Here is a 9,732-nt window from a genome sequence, read left to right as displayed (position 1 = left end):
TTGTCTCCTAACACATCACTCCTAAGAATACTAAGATCTGGGACACACATGTGACATGCTTCATCTTTACCATTAATGCATCTACCTATGAAAAGAGCAAAATAATGTATAGCAGGAAAGTGAATGCTCCCTATGGTGGCTTGTGTCATATCCCTAGATTCTCCCACAGTTATGCTAGTAAGAAAATCTCTAAATTCAGATTTGCGAGGATCCCTTTATACTACCCCATTGTGGAAGTTTGCAAGCAGTGGTAAAATCCTCTAAGTCCATAGTGTAAGATTTATCATAAAGATCAAACAGGACAGTTGGAGAATTACGTGAAGTTGAAAATTCAAACCTCCTCATAAAGGTACTGGTGAGGTTGTGATATTGGCTACACTTCTCTTCCTCGAAGCTCACAAGATCAGCGTTACGCAAATATGCATTGAATTCTTCCTTAATTCCCGCTCGATCCATAAAGTTCTTAGAGGGCCATTTACAAGGACGCACTGGAGCGTCTCTTGGTGGCTCGTCATCAGCATCACGCATTGCAAGCCTGGGTCCTTGCTTCCTTGAAGAACCACCTTGGAACATTTTCCTAAGCATATTTTTTCCTCTGAAAAATTCTGAATTTTTTAGTAACTTCAAAATAAAGGTAAACCGAACTCAATAATGTTGGTAGCAACTACTCCTACAAGTGCCTAGGGCCTATATCATGCATCAAAACTACTTGGAACCATATAAATTTGACATGCAAACTCAAGAACAAGGTCACCTAAGCAGCAAAAATTTGCAATGAATAAAGCACTAGAACAAAAACTAATTGGACCAATGGAGGAGTCACATACCATGGAACAATCTCCCTAAGCAGTTTTATGAGAGGTGCTTTGAGCAAGGAGATCGAAAATGGCAGCAAAGTGAGCTAGAACTCGTGCTTGAGCTGGATATTCGTGTTTGTGGGAGGAAGATAAAGTTTGTGGGTGCAGGAATAAGTGGAGGAGGGCCACCGTGGGCCCACGAGGCAGGGGGCACGCCCAGGGGGTAGGGCGCGCCCTCCACCCTCGTGGGCAGGTGGTTGACCCCCCTGTTGTGTTCTCAGTGCCAAATATTCTCAAATATTCTGGAAAAAATCATATTTAAATTTCAGGGCATTTGGAGAACTTTTATTTTTGAGGTATTTTTATATTGCACGGATAATCAAATAATAGACAGAAAAATATTTATTTTTATTTTATTTAATATAAATAACAGAAAGTAAAAGTGGGGTACAAAATGTTGTGCCTTCTAGTTTCATCCATCTCATGATCATCAAAAGGAATCCACTAACAAGGTTGATCAAGTCTTGTTAACGAACCCATTCCGAATAACACGGAACCGAAGAAATTTCAAATAACACTATGTTACCTCAACGGGGATATGCACATCCCCAATAATAAGAAATCATATTTCTTCTTGACAGTAGGAAGAGGAAATTCAAAACCTCCAAATATAATCGATGGCATTTTTCCAATAGAGTTGATCCTATGAACTTGAGGTTGTTTCCTCGGAAAGTGTACCGTATGCTCATTACCATTAACATGAAAAGTGACATTGCCTTTAGTGCAATCAATAACATCCCCTGCAGTATTAAAAAAGGGTCTTCCAAGAATAATAGACATACTATTGTCCTTGGGAATATCAAGAATAACAAAGTCCGTTAAAATAGTAACGTTTGCAACTACAACAGGCACATCCTCAATAATACCGATAGGTATAGCAGTTGATTTATCAGCCATTTGCAAAGATATTTCAGTAGGTGTCAACTTATTCAAATCAAGTCTACGATATAAAGAGAGAGGCATAACACTAGCACCGGCTCCAAGATCACATAAAGCAGTTTTAACATAGTTTCTTTTAATGGAGCATGGTATAGTTGGTACACCGGGATCTCCAAGTTTCTTTGGTATTCCACCCTTAAAAGTATAATTAGCAAGCATGGTGGAAATTTCAGCTTCCGTATCTTTATTTTATTTGTAATAATATCTTTCATGTACTTAGCATAAGGATTGATTTTGAGCATATCAGTTAATCGCATACGCAAAAAGATAGGTCTAATCATTTTGGCAAAGCGCTCAAAATCCTCATCATCCTTTTTCTTAGATGGTTTGGGAGGAAAAGGCATGGGTTTCTGAACCCAAGGCTCTCTTTCTTTACCATGTTTCTTAGCAACAAAGTCTTCCTTATCATAACGCTGGTTCTTTGATTGTGGGTTATCAAGATCAATAGCAGGTTCAATTTCTATGTCATTATCATTACTAGGTTGAGCATCATTATGAACATTATCATTAACATTACCACTGGTTTCAGGTTCATTACTAGATTGTGTTTCAGCATCAGAAATAGAAATATCATTTGGATTCTCAGGTGTTTCAGTAATAGGTTCACTAGAAGCATGCAAAGTCCTATCATTTTTCTTTTTCTTCTTTTTAGAAGAACTAGGTACATCTATGTTATTTCTCTGAGAATCTTGCTCAATTCTCTTAGGGTGGCCTTTAGGATACAAAGGTTCCTGAGTCATTCTACCAGTTCTAGTAGCCACTCTAACAGCATTATCATTATCTTTACTATTCAATTCATTGAGCAAATCATTTTGAGCTTTAAGTACTTGTTCTACTTGAGTGGTAACCATAGAATCATGTTTACTAATAAGTTTAAGTTCACCTTTAACATTAGCCATATAATCACCCAAGTGTTCAAGCATATTTGAATTGTATTTCATTTGTCTACCAAAATAAGCATTAAAATCTTCTTGCTTAGCCATAAATTTATCAAACTCATCTAAGCATGGGCTAGTAATTTTAGTAAATGGGATTACAGCTTTATCATATCTATAGAGAGAATTTACCTTTACTACCTGTGTCGGGTTATCAAGACCATGAGTTTCTTCAATAGGTAATGGATTAAGATTATATGTTTCTTCAACAGGCGGTAAATTAAGACCATGTATTTCTTCAATAGGAGGTAAATTCTTAACTTCTTCAGCTTTAATACCTTTTTCTTTCATAGATTTCTTTGCCTCTTGCATATCTTCAGGACTGAGAAATAGAATACCCCTCGTCTTCGGAGTTGGTTTAGGAATAGGCTCAGGAATTGGCTCCGGAGGTGTCCAATTATTTTCATTTGTCAACATATTATTCAATAGAATTTCAGCTTCATCCGGTGTTCTTTCCCTGAAAACAGAATCAACACAACTATCCAAGTAATCTCTGGAGACATCGGTTAGTCCATTATAAAAGATATCAAATATTTCATTTTTCTTAAGAGCATGATCAGGCAAAGCATTAAGTAATTGGAGAATGGGACTAACATATTGATCCAGTGCCCAGTGCCAATTCTTGTCTGTTGCATGTTTTTTGTTTCGCAGAATATCCATATCAAACGGAGTCCAAACGGGATAAAAATGGACGGAGCTTATTTTTGGAAAATATGGAAAATTCGGAAGGAAAATCAACACGAACCAGTGCCCGAGGTGTTCACGAGGCAGGGGGGCACGCTCCTACCCTCGTGAGCCCACCGTAAGGCGGTTGACGCTCTTCTTTTGCCACAAGAAAGCTAATATTCAGAAAAAAATCACAGCGAAGGTTTCAGGCCAATCGGAGTTACGGATCTCCATATATATATATATATATATATATATACGAAACGGTGAAACAGAGCCAGCACAGAACGCAGAAACAGAGAGAGAGAGACAAATCCAATCTCGGAGGGGCTCTCGCCCCTCCCTTGCCATGGAGGCCATGGACCAGAGGGGAAACCCTTCTCCCATCTAGGGAAGAGGTCAAGGAAGAAGAAGAAGAAGGAGGGGGGGCTCTCTCCCCCTCGCTTCCGGTGGCACCGGAGTGCTACCGGGGGCCATCATCATCACCGCGATCTACACCAACACCTCCGCCATCTTCACCAACATCTCCATCACTTTCCCCCCTCTATCTACAGCGGTCCACTCTCCCGCAACCCGCTGTACCCTCTACTTGAACATGGTGCTTTATGCTTCATATTATTATCCAATGATGTGTTTCCGTCCTATGATGTCTGAGTAGATTTTCGTTGTCCTATCGGTGGTTGCTGAATTCCTATGATTGATTTAATTTGCTTGTGGTTATGTTGCTGTCCTTTGGTGCCCATCATATGATTGCGCGCGTGGATCACACCCTAGGGTTAGTTGTATGTTGATAGGACTATGTATTGGAGGGCAAGAGTGGCAGAAGCTTCAACCTAGCATAGAAATTGATGCATACGGGATTGAAGGGGGACCAATATATCTTAATGCTATGGTTGGTTTTACCTTAATGAACATTAGTAATTGCGGATGCTTGCTAATAGTTCCAATCATACATGCATAGAATTCCAAGTCAGGGATGACATGCTAGCAGTGGCCTCTCCCACATAATACTTGCTATCGGTCTAGTAAAGTAGTCAATTGCTTAGGGGCAATTTCGCAACTCCTACCACCACTTTTCCACACTCTCTATATTTACTTTATTGTTTCTTAATCTAAACAGCCCCTACTTTTTTATTTACCTAATCTTTATTATCTTGCAAACCTATCCAACAACACCTACAAAGTACTTCTAGTTTCATACTTGTTCTAGGTAAAGCGAACGTCAAGCGTGCGTAGAGTTGTATCAGTGGTCGATAGAACTTGAGGGAATATTTGTTCTACCTTTAGGTCCTCGTTGGGTTCGACACTCTTACTTATCGAAAACTGTTGCGATCCCCTATACTTGTGGGTTATCAAGACCTTTTTCTGGCGCCGTTGCCGGGGAGCAATAGCGTGGGGTGAATATTCTCGTGTGTGCTTATTTGCTTTATCACTAAGTAATTTTTATTTGCTGTTCTTAGTTGTCCTTTATCTTTAGTTATGGATATGGAACACGAAATACCAAAAAAATAGGTGTACTTTCTGCTCATGGAGATGGGGAACCTCCTAAAACCCTGGATGCTGGTTATGTGAAAGATATTATGTACTACTTTAATAATCCTGAGAAAACCCCATTCAATTATGTAATGGGAGTAATGTTGGATCAACGCGAATACTTTAGGGATTATCGCTTGACACAAAAGGGAAACTATTATGGGATCAAATTTATATATTGAAGTGGTATGCTAGACAACTATGCTCGGAATATGATTATACTTATTGCTCTAGGATGAATTCTCCACACCTCCCCTTTTCATGCAAATTTAATGATAAAGAAACCTTGGCTTCTTATGCTAGAGGTATATATGATTACTATGATGTGGAACAAATAGAAGAATTTGTTGCTTTTATGGGTGCTTATGAAATTGAATCTATGTTTAAAGAGTTTGATGATATTGATGATGCTTGTTATAGATCTGAAAATTTAGCTATCCTCAAATATTGCTATGAGAATTATGAATACAATTATGAAATTAATGCACTTATTAAGAAAGTCTCCACTGTCCAAGAAGAGACTAATATTTTGCAGGAATCTCTGGAAGAAGAAGTTGATGACACTGTGAGCTCATTGGATGAAAAAGATGACGAGGAGAGCGAAGAACAAAAGGAGGAAGAGCGGATTGATCACCCGTTCCCACCTTCTAATGAGAGTAACTCTTCAACTCATACATTGTTTAATTCCCCTTCGTGCTTACCGAAGGATGATTGCTATGATGACTATTATGATCCCGTTGATTCTTTTGAAATATCCCTTTTTTGATGATGCTTGCTATGCTTATGGCCAAGATGCCAATATGAATTATTCTTATGGAGATGAACTTGCTATGGTTCCTTATGTTAAACATGAAATTGTTGCTATTGCACCCACGCATGATAGTCCTATTATCTTTTTGAATTCTCCCGATTATACTATATCGGAGAAGTTTGCACTTATTAAGGATTATATTGATGGGTTGCCTTTTACCATTGCACATGATGATTTCGATAAATATAATATGCATGTGCTTGCTGCTCCTACTTGCAATTATTATGAGAGAGGAACTATATCTCCACCTCTCTATGTTTCCAACATGATAAAATTGCAAGAAACTGTTTATACTATGCATTGGCCTTTACTAGGTGTGCATGAATTGTTCTTTTATGACATGCCGCTGCATAGAAAGAGAGTTAGACTTCGCCATTGCTTGATATATGTTGCTTTGTGCTCACTACTAAATGCCAAATCATTGTTAATTAAAATTGGCTTTGATATACCTTGGGATCCGGGTGGATCCATTACTTGAGCACTATATGCCTAGCTTAATGGCTTTAAAGAAAGCACTGCCAGGGAGACAACCCGGAAGTTTTAGAGATTCATTTATTTCTGTTGACTGCTTTCATATAGTTTAAAAACAACAAAAATAAAGAGGGGAACCCAAAGCTTTTTCGAAAAGAAAAGCGAAAGTGAGAAAGACAAGCATTGTTGAAGTGGGAGAGCTCCTCGAACTTTGTTCATGCTCACTAAAACTTTGTGAATCTTGATTACAGAAACTTTTCAACAAATATAATTATCCCCTTGTACAATTCCATTGTATTATAAAAATAATGTGCCAAGGTTTGCCTTTAGGATGTTTACATTTGCTTGATGGATTGTACGGTGCAGGACATAAACTTTGGCTGTAGTGCACGATTTTACATTTTTAGCTGGCACGTCAAATAGTTCTGATTCTTTTTGCACTGTATTCCTATACAAATTGTTTATTTTTCGTAATTTTGGTAGAAATTTTCAAGTATCAGAAGTATGGTGAATGTTCAGATTATTACAGACTGTTCTGTTTTAGACATATTCGGTTTTTGATGCATAGTTTGCTTGTTTTGATGAAACTATCAATTTATATTAGTGGATTAAGCCATGAAACAGTTATATTACAATAGACACAATGCAAAAACAAAATATGAATTGGTTTGCAACAGTACTTAGAGTAGTGATTTGGTTTATTATACTAACGGATCTTACCGAGTTTTCTGTTGAAGTTTTGTGTGGATGAAGTGTTCGATGATTGAGAAGGTCTCGATGTGAGAAGAAGGAAGAGAGGCAAGAGCTCAAGCTTGGGGATGCCCGAGGCACCCCAAGTAAATATTCAAGGAGACTCAAGCGTCTAAGATTGGGGATGCTGGGGAGGCATCCCCTCTTTCTTCAACAAATATCGGTATGTTTTCGGATTCGTTTCGTTCATGCGATATGTGCAAGTCTTGGAGGGTCTTTTGCATTTAGGTTTTTATTTTTCTTTTTATGCACCATGCTGGTATGAGATGGTCCTTGGTTGATTTATATAATGCTCTTTGCACTTCACTTATATCTTTTGAGTATGGCTTTATAAAATGCTTCATGTGCTTCACTTATATCATTTGAAGTTTGGATTGCCTGTTTCTCTTCACTTAGACAACCGCCATTTGTAGAATGCTCTTTTGCTTCACTTATACTTGTTAGAGCGTGGGCATATCTTTGTAGAAAGAATTAAACTCTCTTGCTTCACTTATATCTATTTAGAGAGAGGACAGGAACTGGTCACTCACATGGTTAGTCATAAAATCCTACATAAACATGTAGATCGCTGAATATGATATGTTTGATTCCTTGCAATAGTTTTGCGATATAAAGATGGTGATATTAGAGTCATGCTAGTGGGTAGTTGGGGATTAGTAGAAATACTTGTGTTGAGGTTTGTGATTCCCGTAGAATGCACGTATGGTGAACCGTTATGTGATGAAGTCGGAGCATGAGGTATTTATTGATTGTCTTCCTTATGAGTGGCGGTCGGGGACGAGCGATGGTCTTTTCCTACCAATCTATCCCCCTAGGAGCATGCATGTAGTACTTTGTTTCGATGACTAATAGATTTTTGCAATAAGTATGTGAGTTCTTTATGACTAATGTTGAGTCCATGGATTATACGCACTCTCACCCTTCCACCATTGCTAGCCTCTCTAGTACCACACAACTTTCACCGGTACCATAAACCCACCATATACCTTCCTCAAAACAGCCACCATACCTACCTATCCTGGCATTTTCATAGCCATTCCGAGATATATTGCCATGCAACTTCCATCATCATCATATACATGACTTGAGCATTCATTGTCATATTGCTTTGCATGATCGTAAGATAGCTAGCATGACGTTTTCATGGCTTGTCCGTTTTTTTATGTCATTGCTACGCTAGATCATTGCACATCTCGGTACACCGCCAGAGGCATTCATATAGAGTCATATCTTTGTTCTAGTATTGAGTTGTAATATTGAGTTGTAAGTAAATAAAAGTGTGATGATCATTATTAGAGCATTGCCCCGGTGAGGAAAGGATGATGGAGACTATGATTCCCCCATAAGTCGGGATGAGACTCCAGACTTTACAAAAAAATAAAAGAGGCCAAAGAAGCCCACCAAAAAATAATAATAAAAAATGAGAGAAAAAGAGAGAAGGGGCAGTGCTACTATCCTTTTTCCACACTTGTGCTTCAAAGTAGCACCATGTTCTTCATATAGAGAGTCTCTTGAGTTATCACTTTCATATACTAGTGGGAATTTTCATTATAGAACTTGGCTTGTATATTCCGATGATGGGCTTCCTCAAATGCCCGAGGTCTTCATGAGCAAGCAAGTTGGATGCACACCCACTTAGTTTCAGTTAGATCTTTCATACACTTATAGCTCTAGTGCATCCGTTGCATGGCAATCCCTACTCACTCACATTGATATCTATTGATGGGCATCTCCATAGCCCGTTGATACGCCTAGTTGATGTGAGACTATCTTCTCCTTTTTGTCTCCTCCACCATCATATTCTATTCCACCTATAGTGCTATGTCCATAGCTCACGCTCATGTATTGCGTGAAAGTTGAAAAGTTTGAGAACGTCAAAAGTATGAAACAATTGCTTGGCTTGTCATCGGGGTTGTGCATGATTTGAATATTTTGTGTGGTGAAGATGGAGCATAGCCAGACTATATGATTTTGTAGGGATAACTTTCTTTGTCCATGTTATTTTGAAAATACATGATTGCTTTATTAGTATGCTTGAAGTATTATTATCTTAATGTCAAAGGATAGACTATTGCTTTGAATCACTCGTGTCTTAATATTCATGCCATGATTAGACATATGATCAAGATTATGCTAGGTAGCATTCCACATCAAAAATTATCTTTGTTATCATTTACCTACTCGAGGACGAGCAGGAATTAAGCTTGGGGATGCTGATACGTCTCTGTCGTATCTATAATTTTTGATTGTTCCATGCCAATATTATTCAACTTTCATATACTTTTTGGCAACTTTTTATATTATTTTTGGGACTAACATATTGATCCAGTGCCCAGTGCCAGTTCCCGTCTATTGCATGTTTTTGGTTTCGCAGAATATCCATATCAAACGGAGTCCAAACGGGATAAAAACGGATGGAGCTTATTTTTGGAAAATATGGAAAATTCAGAAGGAAAATCAACGCGAACCAGTGCCCGAGGTGGTCACGAGGCAGGGGGCGCCCCCTAGGGCGCGCCCCTACCCTCGTGAGCCCACCGTAAGGCAGCTGACGCTCTTCTTTTGCCGCAAGAAAGCTAATATTCGGAGAAAAATCATGGCGAAGGTTTCAGGCCAATCGGAGTTATGGATCTCCATATATATATACGAAACGGTGAAACAGAGCCAGCACAGAACGCAGAAACAGAGAGAGACAGAGAGACAGATCCAATCTCGGAGGGGCTCTCGCCCCTCCCTTGCCATGGAGGCCATGGACCAGAGGGGAAACCCTTCT

Source organism: Triticum urartu, chromosome 5A (genome assembly GCF_056163025.1).
Source record: "Triticum urartu cultivar PI428250 chromosome 5A, HENAU_Tu73, whole genome shotgun sequence".
NCBI lineage: Eukaryota > Viridiplantae > Streptophyta > Magnoliopsida > Poales > Poaceae > Triticum > Triticum urartu.
The sequence above is the reverse complement of the archived record's forward strand: the minus strand, read 5'-3'. Positions refer to the sequence as shown.